We start from the raw sequence: 16213 nt of genomic DNA on the forward strand, positions 1-16213 counted from the left end.
GTGCATCAAGGAGACACAGTGAGTGAGAGACCCTGATGAAAGGAGAGAGAGCAGCTTCCTGTGTGGATCCCGCTCACATTCTTTGTTTGTGGCTTTTTTGTTTTTCTGGGTTTTTGTCACACCAGCAGCGACATGTTTGTTTAGACCTGTGGTTTCACTGGACCCTCCCACTGCACAGACCCTCCCCCATCTGCATCAGGTAAATTCAACATTAGCACTAACATTGGAGCAGAGGGAAGCAGAACATGGTGCAAACGTGGTGACGGACTTCACGGCGTGTGCCGCTCATGTGGTCATTGTGACTTCACACACGTCTACAGTAAGTAGGAGCTGCAGTCTTGTTAACTGGATCAATTCTGAACCAAATGGCGCTCCAGGTGTGTTTGTGATAGTCGAGCGGTGGCGTCGCTGCAGTGAGAGGCAGTTCATTAGCTCTCTGTGGTTTCAGTATTGGGTCATAATGCAGCAGAGGAATTCTTAGAGAAGGGGCTGTTCATATTTCTTGGCAACACCAGAGCGACATTTGGTAACATTTTCCAGCTGTGCGCCTCACACTGACGTTACTATCAGTGACAAAAATAAATGATGAGGTACTGTATGACATCATCTTATGAAAACACTTCTCATAAATATATGGCTAGTCATTTGTACTGGAAGACATCCATATGAGATTTTATAATCCACTAACAGAGACACTGATGATGAGCCTGCTGCAGCTACTCCCTTCAGATTTGGTCTTTGTCCTGCCTGCACGGGTTAGTGTCTGTGATACAGACTCAACAGGCCGAGCTTGGCGGTGGGATCTGTTCTCTGCAAAGCCTGAGCCAAACAAGCAGGGCTGGCTGACATGTTGCACTTACACTAATCCAGATGTGAATGTGCTGTGTTCAAAGCTGCTCTGCTCCACATTCTCACTGAATCAAATGACTGTGTGCATGTGAAAGGGTGCCTTGTAGTGACACAGAGTATGTGACCAAACAGTGCATCTTCTCATCAGCACCGTGCACTGACTGCTGAGCACCACACAGCTCACAGACATTGATGGTTTTTATTTTTCTCAGGCCACAAACACTCTGTGGTAGGGAGCAGGTGGACGAGAGACTGGGGACGTGGAGGCATGCTCTGGAAGAATGACAGTCAACAGAAGTGAGACAGAAAGGTGAACGCACATGGAGTAGATAGTGAAGATGGATGAGATTAAATACCTGGGGTCAACCATCCAAAGTAACGGAGAGTGCACAAGACAGGTGAAGAAGAGAGAGCGTGGAGGATGGAGGTGAAGTTCAGGGCAGCAGATGGCAGTGAGACCTGCTGTTCGGTTTGGGGACGGTAGCACTGACAAAGACACAGAAGGCTCACATTGTTGCTGCGAGTGAGCAGAAGAGATATATCATCGTTTCAAAGCCTGGATCTACTGGAGCAAACAGTCAGCCGTGCTGGTGTGTGGCCAGTTCAACGACGCACATCTGGACCTGGAGAAAAGTCCTGTTTGTCTCCAGCTTTGCCTCTGAAATCTGACACACACATTTTTGCACTTTTGTAACTCGAGCACATTTTTATTTTATTGATTTATCTTTAATGAAATGAGTTGAATTCCCCTCTGTCAAAGTTGGTGCCTGTCGCGATCATATGGTCTGCCTCCACCTGCTCCCCACTCTCACCACAGATCACAGGGACTCATGCCTGACCCCATCTGCTGACCTGTCCATCATCACTGCAAATAAGAAGGAGTTCAGAGCCATCTGTTATTCCTACTGCACGACTTCACTGTGTCACTGCCCTCATCCATGTCCTGCAGCAGCCTCACATCCTTCTCTGACACTCCTGACTTCCTCGTGGAGAAGCCCAGTTCCTCTCTTGGTTTCTTTCACAGACACAGTGAAGCTCAGCGTCTCAAGGCTAATTCATGAGAGTAACTGCTGGATTACTACTTGCTAATGTAATAGCTAAAGGACCCAATTCTGGCTGATCAGATGTGTAGATAAAAAAAAAACAACAAAAAAATAGCACATATGCAACTTTAACTGGATGCAAATGCAGCTTTCTGTGTTTTATCCCATGCATATATATTTGCAGCTGTCTGCAGCTTCAAACAGCCACAGATACATTTGATCCTTTCATCCTGTGACTCTCAGGATTTAGTTTCACAGCAATCACCTGCTCACATAGCCAACCAGGCGACATGTTTACTGAAAAAAGTGGACTCTGTACTTATACTTTAGTGCCAAAGCTAGCTAACATTAGCCAGAATAGGCTGCTGATCCTACCACAGGCTAGACGTCCTGCACTGAGCTCAGGAAATGTAACTAAACTGAACATCAGGTGTCTTTTCACAGAAACATTTGGACTTGTTGCACCATTTTCACAGCAGTGTTGAGTCTATACTGTGTCCAGCCAGTTAATGTCTTAGCACAAAGTTGCAGTTGTACCTGCAGGAAGAGAAGTCAGAGGTGGGGAGGAGAACGGTGGAGCCTGGGCCTGTGAGAGGCAGCTGTCTCTGAAACACTGGCTGCTTTATGGGCCAAAGGAGAGAGAGAGACGCATACAGGCTGTGCTGTTGTCAAACCCATCAGAGCTGGAACGCAGCTTTCTGGGTGCCTGGCAGAGGAAACGGCAGCGCGGGGTTCCCACACTGCAGCAACTCTCCAGCTAGTGATAATAAATCCTTTGTTATGTGAGCTCATTCTGTGGAGAGCATAATCAGGCCAGGACAGAGGCACTCTATCCACCCCCCAAACATCCACCCAGTCCCATTCTCATACCGATTTCACCCGTGTTGGACCTGAACACGCTCCTGGAGCTCTACTCTTGCTGACAGCGATACTCCTGACCTCAAATGTGATCGGTGTTGGATTTATTTTCTTTGTTTTGTGGAAGGAGACAACTGTGCTGGACATTCACCAGCAGAGGACGGTAACAGCCTTATAATTCATACAAATTATACTGTCTCATGGCAACTCAGTGCAAGACCCCGTGTGAGTAGATTAATGAATGCTGCCTGTTGTGGGTTACAGATTTGGAGCAGTGATGAGAGCATCCATTACATCGTTAGCATCAGAGCGCTCCTCAGTGGGAAGCTTCTTGAGTGTAATCGACCTCAGTCCGATTTATAGAGCCTGTGTTAGCAGTTAGCATCATCTGTGTGTGTCGATTACCTGGCGGTCGTGTCCAGGTGTTTTAGACACGCTGCACAATCACAGAAACAATACAATGCTCACACTTCAGGAATTTGCTGACATTTGTGAGGCAATAACTGTTACTCTCTCACTGAGGTATTCAAAAAGTACATCAGAGGAGTCAACAGCACTGAACAGGCCAATGGCAGTAGATATGACGAGCAGTTTACGTCACAGGTTCCTGGAGGGGTTTGTGGTAATGGCGCATCTACAGCATGGTTTAAACCCCCCTGGGACAGTATAAACTGACTGAGATGCATCTGCTCAGATTAAACTGAAGGCCTAAAAATGACGTTTAGGGGAACGCAGGCACCTCTCCGAGTAGTCTTTAGCTCTAAAACACAGTGAGTTACAACAGCTGTAAAAAAGCAAATAGCAATGAAACAAATCAGAAAGAGAAAAATGTGAAATTAAGCTGAAAACAGAAAGATCCAGGGTGCTGAGCTCACAGGCTGAGCAGGCTAAAGCAGCAGTCCCAGCGTGACTCGAACCACGACTTCCTGTGTGACACACCTGTGCCACCAACATCAGCCTCCTGATCCAGGCTCTGTGTTTACTTCTGTAAACCAGGACTGTTATCTTCAGATCAGTTAAAGTACCTTTGATCAAACCGCCCATCGTAACAGGTAATCGTACAGTGTGATGCTATCGGCACTGACAGGAAGTAGTGTGGGCCAGGAAGCTGCGTCTTTATTCCAGAGTTAGTGGTGAGTTGAGTAAAGTTCCACCATGCGTGACCATTAAGCTACGTGTGGTTGATGCATGTTGAACGTGACATGTGAAAGAAACGCAGGGGAACGATGTTTTCGAGAGTCAACAGAACTGCCATTTACAACAAATGCTTTTGAAAAACATACGTGTATTAATATACGTGTTTTGACCCACCACAGTGAAAACCTGCACCGGTCTTTTAGTTTAACATGATGTCCGACAGACGAAATGTGCAGAGACAGAGCAGTCGGCAGAGGTTACGCCCACAGCTTGAAGATCTGCTGTTTGTGCACGCAGCCTGCGATACGACCTCTGCAAATTTCCCTTTCTTTCTCTCCTCCCTTCATTGTCTTTTGTCTTTTGTGTGCGGCGTGCCTGCGGGCCAGCGGCTCATCCCAAAACAAAGAATAATCACTCTCAGCCTGCTCGCCTCACTTCAGCTTCCTCTCTCTTCTCTTACCTCTCGCTCTGATGCTCGCACGCTCAGACGTGAACAGATTTTGTTGGTTTCTAATATAATTATTTCTCCTAACCAGCTTGGAGAAACATGCTGCAGCTGTAACACACGTGCGCACAGAGTTTTCCCACAGGGGTTACCATGGCAACAAAGGATTTTTGGCCACTGTCTGGCACAGAGGAGCTCGTGGCGCTCCTCTCTTTCACCTGGCCTATGTGACGCTCTCTGATGCTGAAGGGTGTGTCTGAGATCTCAACATGAAACTTTAATGTTTCGCTGTGAGAGCAGTGAGGAGAATAAACAGGACGTACACGTGCTGTTTAAAAATGTCCATATTTGCTTTTTATAGGCAGATCGAGTCCGAGCCGTCGCTCTTCTCTTTTAGACATTAGCTAATGCTGGTGCATGAGTTAGGACTGGACTGAGTTTCAGATCTGTTGACATTGATATATAATCTCTGGTGTAAAATGTACAATCAACAGTTGTGTTAGCTGTCATACCTGCAGAGTATACCTACAGTCTGAAAGCAGGCTTTCTGTTCATGTTACAGGTGAGATCAGACATGAGAGGCTGAAGCCAAACTCCTTTAAGAACATGTTTAAAGAAATGTCTTATTGCTTCATGCAGGACAGAAAGTCGTTTGTGTTAATCTAATATGTGAGGAGTGAAGAAAGCGCACAGAGAACGTGTGCATTCATTAGCACATTATTCATGTTTTCCACTGAGTGACTGAGGGGAGTACAGTAAGTGTTTCCAGAGCGTCTCACAGTGAGCGGGGCTGCAGGACTGAACAATACAGACACACAGAGCTCCGTGAGCTCGTCTGCTCTTTGGATCAGTTTCCATGACTCAAAGGGATATCCCACACTGCCTCCAGACCCCCACCCCACTCCTGCTCGCTGCCCTTCCTTTCCCTCCCTACCCCAGCCTCCACCCCCTCAGTGTCACTCCCTTCTTTCATAGTTTACCACCAACAATGTTCTTCGCTCACAGTGAGCCTGGTGGAGGACTTTTCAAGACACGGACCCCGGATGGATTTGAAGCTTTGTTTTGAGTGAGCATGTGAAGGACAGCATCGAAGACAAAAGCGAGGGAGGGAAGGGTGAGTGACACTGCAAATGTATGCGTGTTGAAGTGACTGGCAGCGGGACGGACACATGGTGTGGCGTTTGTCTGGTGACAAACGGGAAGATGTTTGGACCTGCTCCTAAAGATGGTGGTGTTTCTGGGTCGGCCTTTTTGTTTTTGAGGCTGTGATGTTGGTGTCATGTAGACTGTTTAATTAGATACAGATGATCCAGAAAAACTGAGCCAGTAAGAGTGCAATACCATAGTCGTTTGATTACTGATGCGTTACTGTGTAAGCTGCCTTTAAAAGTAAAAATATTACCTGCAGTAATATTTAGATTACATTAGTATTTGATTACTTGATGCACATTTTATTTGTACAGTGTTAATATACAAAGTAAGTCATCAGATACACGTAGGTCACGTTAGCATAAAGTACATCGTACTGGAGTACTGCACTTGAGCCACTGACCCTGCCTCATCCTTCATTCAGACTCTAGTGGGGTCTATGATTAATAAAATGAACATGGTGAACATGTCAGTGGTTACTTGTCCACAGTGTTACCTGGCTCTCGCCCCATGGCAGCTGGGATAGGCTCCGGCCCCTCTGTGACCCTGAGTCAGGTAAGCTGATGGATGGGCTGAGGGTTGTTTTCACACACACTTCTGTGTAATCATGCCCGACTGTGACTCCACCAACATGTCGGGTCGTTCCCTCGGATGGATCGAGCCACTAACAGATACAGCAGCACTGAAATAACAAGCAATGGGAAGATACCTAAAATCACCAAACTTGTGGTGCTTTAAACAAACAGCTTTAAGTCTCACAGCCACACATACGTGGTTCTGCTCCGTGTTTTGTGCTCCACTGAGCGTGTGCGACCCTCAGTGTGCGTCGTCCAGCGCGCTGCAGCAGGCGGCGGTTCAAAGGGCCTCTTTGTCCCCACAAGGCTGGAATGCCTGTCCAGCTCCACGTCTTTGGGAAACACTGAGCCAAAAGTCAGCAGAGCCACTGAGCAAAGGAATACCACGCTACCCCTGCGCCCCTCTTCTCCTCCACCTTGGACATGAGCACTCCAGATGGGGCGATCGTGGCTCAAGAGCTGGCAGTTCGTCTTGTAATCGGAAGGTTGCCGGTTCGAGCCCCGGCTCGGACAGTCTCGGTCGTTGTGTCCTTGGGCAAGACACTTCACCCGTTGCCTACTGGTGGTGGTCAGAGGGCCCGGTGGCGCCAGTGTCCGGCAGCCTCGCCTCTGTCAGTGCGCCCCAGGGTGGCTGTGGCTACAATGTAGCTGCCATCAGCTGTGTGTGAATGTGTGAATGACTGAATGTAGTGTAAAGTGCTTTGGGGTCCTTAGGGACTGAGTAAAGCGCTATACAAATACAGGCCATTTACCATTTTACTTTCTGATACCTGACTATCTCAAGTCAGGTATCAGAGAAAAAAAAAAAAAAAGCAAGATAAAAAGGATCCTGATCACAGAGCATCTGAGTGTAAAAGATGTGTTTACTAGAATAAATATGATCAAAACTAACAAATGTTTTAACTATACTCGACTACTACATTAAAACCTTTGCTGGGCAGCAGAAGTCTGTGTTAATATGAAGGCAGAGGAGCATCCTCAGAGAAGTGTTCTGTTAATTATTATTAGGACTCTGTGTGTGGCTAAAATCACATTTCCACATTTCTGTCCATCTGGATGTTTTCAGTGGGACAAACGTTTCATCATCATCCAGCTGACTGCAGGTTTCTCCAATCTTATAAACAGAACATTTACACAATAACTGAAACCAGCGACTGAAGGAACAATGGGCTGGGAGGTCAGCTTATGATCATTAAGATGCAAATTGGCATTGATCAACAACCACTGATCATTGATCAATGGTCCAAAAAGTCAGAATGATCCAAGACGTCACCTGGATGAGTGATGAAACATCCAGATGAACAGAATCAACCATTTGGGATTTGCTTACCTGGACGATTGAGCGTGCGTCAGGATATTTGAACTGGTTATGTTAGTCAACCAGTTTCTATCTGTGCAGTGATTTGGTGGGAAGAAACAGACGGTTAAACCAAAACAAAGTGCTAAAAGTCACTAAAGCAAGCAGAAGAAATGATGAGAATGGCAAAGGTAAGCTTGTCACACTGCACACATGTTGATCCAGCCCACACTCAGGACAGGCCTTCACTCTCATATAATGTCATTTAATGACCGCTGGCTGTGTGTCGCAGGCTGTTCGTGTAGGGCTAAACTGTAGAAATCAGGAGAAAAGCCCGTCTCTGTCAGTCACCAGCTGTTTGTGTTGAGTGAAGCAGTCATGCATGGCTACTCTCTCCTGGTAATTCAAACAGCTTCCATAGCTGAGAATTTCTCATTGTCTTAAATGCTGAAAATGGAAGCTTTTTCTTGCTGTGGAATTACAGGAACGTGCCTGTGGGAAACCTAAAGAAGAGTGTACCTAAAGAAACGGCACCTCAGTAATTTGTTATTCCAATGCTGTGACTGTGAGGACCACAGATTAAGAGCTATTTTTGTACTCCTTCAGCCAATCACTGAGCCTTGTTGCCCTAAATGGAAGACATTCTCTCCTCATTTCGGTTGTTTCACTGAAACTTTCAGCTCTCTGAACCTTTCCAGCATCCGGTGCAGTATTCCTGTACAACTCACGAGCAGCAGCGGAGCAAGTGGAAAATCTGAGCCGACAAACTCAGTGGGACAATGACAATGAATCAAAAACGTACTGCAGCAAACACAAGGGCGCTTTTCAAAGAAGTAAAAAAATGTGTTATTTTGCAGTTGCTTCCACTCGTACGTTGAAGTAAAGCAGCAGCCAGAGACACTGAGTCATCTGTGGCTGTGGCTCTGCGCCTTAGCCAGAGCTGCCTTTTAGCAGCGCTGGATCACAGTGGTTTGGATAACCACAACACGGATGCTCTGAGGTATCATCGCTGCTGTCACTGGAGATGTGAGCGTGATAATGACGGCCCTCTGATCCTCACAGCTGCTGAGCTGCAGTTTCACACTTTGATGACAAACACAGTTTTTTCATGTCTGCTGTTTGTTCTGTGTAACCAGCAATCATCTGCAGTCACCTGAGCATCAGGCTGTGCCTGTGCCACACCGTCAGCTGGTACAATGATGTTCGTGCCAAAGGGCACGCTGGTAGATGCATGATGACATAAAGACCCTGTTTGTGCATCCAGATGTCTCGTGCTTTTTTAATGGACACGATCCCCAAAACCCTTTGCGGTTGTCAGTCTCGGGCTCTTCAGCTTCACTGTGGACATCAAACTGCTCAGAAACACGTGAGCAGAAGTTTGGTTTTAGGCTGAGAACAACTCAACCCTGATTCCACATCTCCATCGTTTTTCTGTTAGCCTAGCCATAGCTAGCTATAGCATGAACACGCGTTCATTTTGTGCTCGTCGACAGCAGCCATAGCGTCACTTTTATTGGTTTGTTTTCTTTGGGAATGAAGGAGCATTTAGAGCCACCGCACTACGTCAGACTTAAGCCGTCATTCTTTCACTTTCCCCTCATCTTCTACCACTTGGCTGTGTTTGTGTCTGCGTGTGTGTGTTCTTACCGCTCTGTGGTAACGCACGACAGCTGGTGTGTTTAGCTGCCTGCTGATGATGGCGTCCCTCCAGCAAGTAGCGTTTCATGCCAGAATAATAAATCTGTGTTTACGCACGCTATCAGACTACAAGGGCTACAGCAGGATCTCAGTGTGCATAGATTTACATTTTAATATGTGTGGCGCTTGGCTTGGTTTTATCTGTGGAACAATATCATTTAGACCAAAAATGGGATGTGCCATTGGCCAAATGATAAATATGAATGATCTTTATTCTGCAAAAAAAAAAACCAAAAAATCAGCCCTGGAGCGTTGTTGTTTTCGATTCATTGATTTGAACAACACCGGGCTGTAAAGCCGGTTTCTCACACATTTGGTTTCCAAACCAAATCTTATTTTAAAAAACAAACAAAAGAAATCTGCTGCTGTACCAGTGAAAGGACACCGAGGAGCTTGTCTAAGCAGATTAAGCTTTTCTTAGGATAACTGAGCCTCATGTTTACAATAAAAACACTGAAAAAGCAACGACTCTGTTTCCACAAACTAAAGTGCATTTGCTGTGGCCTCGTGGGGGCACTGGAGCAACCTGTGAGAGAATTTATTTTCTAAATTATTTTCAGATATAATAAACAATCATCAGTTTAAATATATTTATGGCACTTGGGGGCAGAGCTTAGCCAACAGTGACTGTTTCAGACTCAAGGATGTGATTTCTGTGGTTACATTATCAACCAAAGTAAAAAACAAAGACAGAAGACGTATCTGCCACAGGTCGGGCAGAAACTGTGCTCATAAACAAAGCAAGTGTTCTTCACTTTGCATGTAGTCATACATCTAACTCTAGAGAAACAGCTGAATATAATTTTACCTGAGGCTATGCTGATTATAAATGAGCTAACATTACCCACACATCGACTGTGGCTGCCACTGTGCTGAAATCCTTCATTTCTGCTCTGCAGGAAACAGTTTAGCTCAGTGAGGCTGTTGGTCCACTACTTTAAGAAGTACCTTGAAGGCCTCGGTTCAACTTTCATGTTGGAGCCGTTTTTCAGCCACGACTAGAAGCCTACAGAAATTGCCAGCGGCAGATTCTCAACGTCAAAATATTGGTTGAGTAACATTAAAATGTATTTGGAGCACGGATGAATGTAAGACTGATATTCGCTCTTCTGTCAGCCTTGCTCTGGCCCATCAGTGATTCACAGGTCACTGCATTCTCTTCTAAGTGCCTTTGCATGAGGCTTTTTCACCACTATGTAAAAACCACCAGCTACTTGTTGTCACTGGGCCAGTACAGGAGGGCAGAGCCGTGGGCGCAGCCTGCTGCTGCTGCTGCATGGTCACCGTGTTGGCCATCGTTTGGGCCAGTGCCTGGACTCTGTGCAGGGACTGCAGGTTACAGTTGGGCACAACTGTATGTTCATTTCTTTTGGGGACATCTAACTGACATAATACTGTCCCTAGCCCTAACCATAAAAAATGAAGGCCTGACCCTAAACCTAACCATAACCTAAGTGTGACCCTGTCACTACAACCACATTTTGAGTCTCACAAATGTCTTCAAACTAGTGGGGACAAAGATTTTGGTCCCCACATTAGTATGCTTAAAATCAGCTGTGGGCCAGCCTCCCACAGCACTGTCCCCTGAGCACACTGCAAACCACAATCATATTTAAGACAAACACAATAATATAATAATCTAGCTCTCAAATAGTAGGAGAAGTATGCAAGACATTACAAAAGAAGGCTAGCTTTAACAGCCGATTAAAAACCCAAGAAAAAGTCCAACAAGGAAAAACCCCACAAACAGAAAGGGATCAAAACAGCTGATCACAGGGTAAGAAAGGCAGCTCCTAGAGGAGCAGAACCAGGACAGGACTATTTATACACAATCGGAGGGGAGGGAGGCACAAGTGAAAGGAGTTAAAATGCCAAAGGACAATCAGACGATGACAGAGACAGAGTAAAACTAACACTCAGAAGAAAACTAAGCAAACACCAACACCAGTGATATGATAACAGGAAGAAGAGAGAGACCTCAAACTGCTGCCATTAAAAAGGGAGAATAATAATAATAATAAGAGAATAATAAAGAAATGAAAACGGGGAAAAAACAGAACAACACTTTGTGAATTTTCATTTGTGTAAATGAACCAAGAATCCAGAAACAAGTAAACAACCTTCAGGCTCAGAAACTCTAATCTGTACTTTGGTTTTCAGACGTGTGCAGCAGAAGGCCGTAATTCCAGCGTGAGCATAAGAGGAAAAACAAAAGCATCGTTATCACGTGTTTGATCTCTGTTACCCCTGCAGCGGCTCTTCCAAACAGCTCCAACCAAATTATAACAAACTTTCATATTTGAGGTCAGACTGGTCCCACAGCAGAGGCTAACCCCGACCTTGGCCTGTGCCACCAACAGGAAGTGGACCTTGGCTTGTCTCGCTGTACAGGAAGTCTACATATAGTGACACTCAGACAGCAGAACCAAGCGTCTCTGTGTATTTTTGTCTTCCTCTATCCTCCACACACTTCCTGCTGCTGATGTCTTTAAACTCCTTCGTCATGCCCTTCATCACAAACACTGTTGTACTTGTTCAGAAGTAAAGCTTGGACAGTCGTGGAGATCATGTTAATGCAGTGCAGCTCTTTTTGTTAGCCTGTTTGAATAAACCACTAAAATTCATTACTTTTATTGTCTGCATCACCAAAAGTGTCGTATTTTTAAGGAGCGTAAACTGAGCTGGTGCTTCAGCCTTTGTGTTGTTTGGTGGCTCCAGAGGCCGTCAGAGCGCTGTGAAGCTCTTTTGTAGCGGCCGTTTCTTCGAGCCCTGAAACACCACAACTAAGGACGCCTCTAACCAGAGCTATTCAGGATCGCCTTGTAAAACTTGTAAATGCTATGTTTAGGTCTGGGTTTGAATGCCAACACCAAAGTGGGAGCAGTGGTGCCTGTGCAGGCTGGTCTATTTTATGAAATAAAACTTATTATGTCTACAGACCTCTTCATAACATGTACCAGTGTACAGACACATCATTTTAAAAACATGTTAGGCAGGACGTCTGCTCTGTTGTGCTGTTCTGCTTTTCATTGTGCTCTTCTGTCTTTATTAGCACTTTTATCAGCAGTTAGCAAAGCTGCTTGGCCTGTTAGCATAAATGGACAATTGTTCAGTCAAACAGAGCAGCTAGAGTTCAAGTGGACTCTTCATTACGTTTTTGAAGATGACGTCACGTTACTGGTTACATAATGTGTCCACAAAGGCAGACTGTCATTGTTGTTGTGATGCTAATGGTCAGTGGTCAGGTCAGTTATGTAAGAGGGTCCGGTGGAGTCAGCATCAAGCTTTTAGGGAGTTTTCCTCTTGATTTGCAGATTGTTATACAGCATTTATGCTCCCGTTGGATCCGCCCTTCGTTTCTCTCTAAAAACAGAATGTGTCATTTGGCTTGGGCTCCATCCAGCAGAGCAAACACCACAGCATGCAAACAGCCTGAAGTGGCATGAGTGATGTTCGAGCGTCGGTTTCCTGAGGACGGATGATTTCGTGCGACTGCTAAAACCAACTCTACATTTTGCAACATGACTTTTTGCAGGTTTTATGAGACCATGCAGAACCACTGCACTGGGTATTGTTTCATATTATTTCTCAGATATATGACATATAGGGCAAAGTTAGCATAAACCACGCAGGAAAAGGTGAGAGAACATGCAGCCAGGGGCAACCTGAGAGCATTATAATGATAAGAAGGAAAAATGATGAAGAGAGCGTCTAGTGAAGGAAGATGGAGAGACAGAGAAGACATGGAAGGATGGATATCCCTGCAGGGGGAGGATTAGCCAACTGACTCCATTATCAGAGCCCAGAAGACAGAAGCAGAGCTGCGCTGTGGCAGCTGACTGAACAAGATAGAGGCTTGAGAGAAATGACATCCTGCTATCTCTTCCTCTCCTTCCTCACGTTGCTCCTCATCTGCCCTCATTCGTTCATCTCATACAGAGTCCATCAGGCCCCCGATGGGCTCCATCCTCTGGCTGTTGGAGCCTCATGTGTGCTGTTATGTTCACACAGGATCTACACTGGTCACCACCCTCAGCATATAACAGTGTCAGCTTTTTATACAAGTGGAATATTCATTATGGACTCAAACACCCACTCACATCCTGGGCTGTCTGACCTCAGTAAGTCACATGATAGGGCGGGGCTAGGTTTCACAATGGGCTCACCTGAAACCTTGGCTGTGACCCACACCTGTTTTCACACCTTGGCTCCTGTGATTAGACAGAGGATCAACAGGGGGTGCATGACCCTCCTGGGGGGACACTCCCATAGGGCTTAAATCTGGGACTCTCCACCAATGAACTGAAGAAGCATCTCGATGAAACGTCTTCAACAAACTTAAAGAAGTCCAGATGCTTTTCTTTCCAAGCTCCTTATTTAGTCTCTAACTGTTTTGCAGCTGGCTGTTTGTCACTGAGAGGGCAGACATAAATGAATGAAACAGTATTATATGCAGTGATTGTTGTGTTCTGTGTGATAATGGAGCCAACTGGTTATTAGTTCTTTGTTATCTTTAGTTTCCATTGTAAATGAGGATTGTAATGTAACAGTAATAAATGTTTGCTCTCAAAGAGAACGGTTGTTCCTCTTTGTAATTGGCATAGAGGTCAAAGGTGACTATTGCTGTGATCTAGCACTATATAAATGAGCCAGTATTCCAGTATATCATAAGATGCTTATGTGTTAATCTTGTAGGTCCAGTCCAACCCACACTGGAACCTGTTAGTCGAACATTAGCAGGAACTGAGGTAAATAATTTAATTGTTTATCAGTGTTTAGTGCAAAAATGAGCTGTTTGTCATGTCTGTAGGACTGGTGACACAACAACATGCTGAGTAAATAACTGAGTATTATTATTATGTGTTGGTAAAGTTCACAATCAAAAGTACCTGACATTATCTGTGAGCGGAGGCAGCAGTGGTATGTAGCTGTGTGCAGCATGCATAAAGATGTTGGAGAAGTCTTTTGTAGGTAAGAGAACAAAAAGCGAGTTTTGATCTCAGATTATGAAAAGAGTTTGGTTTATGGAGCAGAGCTGCTTAAGGAGTAAGGACTGGATGGGATTACTGCTGTCTTTACTGTGGTGTTGGATACTTTGTCATTATTTGCGCAGACTCTAATCCGTTGGCCTTCCATAAAGCGACCAGGTGTGTTTGTAAGGATGTTTGTGGCACACCTGCACTCCTTCCCCTCCATTCATTTATGTGCTGTTGCTGTTTCCAGCATTTCAACATGTGATCATAAACTTCCCTTCAGCACAGTGTCTTGCCTGTGGCTACAGACTGCATCTATTCTCAAGCCAATACATTCAAACACATGATCCAACCTGCTGTGTGTAGCACGAGCTGTCAGTGTAGTTAGAATCAAATGCAGGTGTCAGTCTCTGCCCCCTCTGGGTTTAAATCTGAAAACAGGGTCTTTAAGTCAATGACAGAGCGTTATTCTGACTTTAGCATGTGTAACGCACCAATCGACAGTCATAAGAACGTGTCAACAACTACTTTAAAAACAGCTTCCTCCCACTGTTAGCATGACATCAGACAGAAGTGTTCATTTTATACTCAGTTTCCTCTTGAGTCAGACATCATGTCCGTTTCCATTGCAGTTTGTTTTTTCCTCTAATGAATGTATTTATTGAAATCAGGTCCTACACTGATGTGGCAGAACTGATTAGCTAAGCATTAGTCCTGCTGTGGTCAGAAGACGAGTGGTGAGAACATTTTATATCATTTGCTAGCTCGCTACCTCCATATCAACTACTTGGCATTCCTTCACATTAGTTTTAATAAAGTTACCCTTGACCCTCATAATGTCCTCCCGATTTCCATACACCTGTGGTCCTCAGGGGTCAAAAATGTCCCCACTTCATTTGAGTGTTTTTTAAAGTATAAAGTATAAATTGTCAATCAATTCAGTGTTACATCTTAGTTTTACTTAAGACCAACACATTAACACAAAATTTACCCAACATTACACATTTTAGGGCCACCAGACCTTGTTTACAAAAAATACACCCTGTTTTTTAAGCGGAAATAAAACAAGAAAATAAAATATTTAAATGTTCAGATAATTTTGACTATCTGACTAACTACAGAGTGCTGTATGTTGAACTTTAGTGAGAAAGTTTTTTTTGAACCATTTATAATTTTTAAATGGCAGCACATAATCACACCTGTGGTCCTCAGGGGTCAAAAATGTCCAAACTTCATTTGACTGTTTTTAAAAATATAAATTATAAATTGTCAATCAATTCAGTGTTACACCTTAGTTTTACTTAAGACCAACATATTAACACAAAATTTACCCAACATTTTACATTTTAGGGCCACCAGACCTAGTTTACATAAAGTACACCGTGTTTTTGAGCGAAAATAAAATCAGAAAATAAAATATTTAATTGTTTAGATAATTTTGACTATCTGTCTAACTACAGAGTGCTGTATGTTGAACTTTAGTGAGAAAGTTTTTTTTGAAGTGTTTATCATTTTTAAATGGCAGCACATAATCACACCTGTGGTCCTCAGGGGTCAAAAATGTCCCCACTTCATTTGAGTGTTTTTTAAAGTATAAATTATAAATTGTCAATCAATTCAGTGTTACACCTTAGTTTTACTTAAGACCAACACATTAACACAAAATTTACCCAACATTACACATTTAAGGGCCACCAGACCTTGTTTACATAAAGTACACTGTGTTTTTGAGCGAAAATAAAATCAGACAATGAAATATTTAATTGTTTAGATAATTTTGACTATCTGACTAACTAAAGAATGCTGTATGTTGAACTTTAGTGAAAAAATTTTTTTTGAACCCTTTACATTTTTTTAATGGCAGCACATAATCACACCTGTGGTCCTCAGGGGTCAAAAATGTCCCCACTTCATTTGACTGTTTTTTAAAATATAAATTATAAATTGTCAATCAATTCAATGTTACACCTTAGTTTTACTTAAGACCAACACATTAACACAAAAATTTACCCAACATTTTACATTTTAGGGCCACCAGACCTTGTTTACATAAAGTACACTGTGTTTTCGAGTAAAAACAAAATGAGAAAATAAAATATTTAAATGTTCAGATAATTTTGACTATCTGACTAACTACAGAGTGCTGTATGTTGAACTTTAGTGAGAAAGTTTTTTTTGAACCATTTATA

The 16213-nt window shown here is 43.9% G+C and overlaps 1 protein-coding gene across 10 annotated transcripts in view; it reads left to right on the forward strand.

Annotated features, from left to right (window-relative positions):
- Window positions 1-2744: 2744 nt before the first annotated feature.
- The window catches only part of phldb1b (pleckstrin homology-like domain, family B, member 1b), a 108309-nt gene continuing 94840 nt past the window's right edge, over window positions 2745-16213 (forward strand). For 2 of the 10 annotated variants that reach the window (XM_063492443.1, XM_063492445.1), the window contains exon 1: window positions 2745-2913. The gene's annotated coding sequence lies outside the window, so the exon portion shown is untranslated. Of the gene's footprint in view, window positions 2914-5283; window positions 5447-16213 lie in introns of those variants that run through there. The other 8 variants (XM_063492437.1, XM_063492439.1, XM_063492435.1 and 5 more) reach the window with 5 other exon arrangements.

This window comes from Pelmatolapia mariae, linkage group LG14 (genome assembly GCF_036321145.2).
Source record: "Pelmatolapia mariae isolate MD_Pm_ZW linkage group LG14, Pm_UMD_F_2, whole genome shotgun sequence".
Classification (NCBI taxonomy): domain Eukaryota; kingdom Metazoa; phylum Chordata; class Actinopteri; order Cichliformes; family Cichlidae; genus Pelmatolapia; species Pelmatolapia mariae.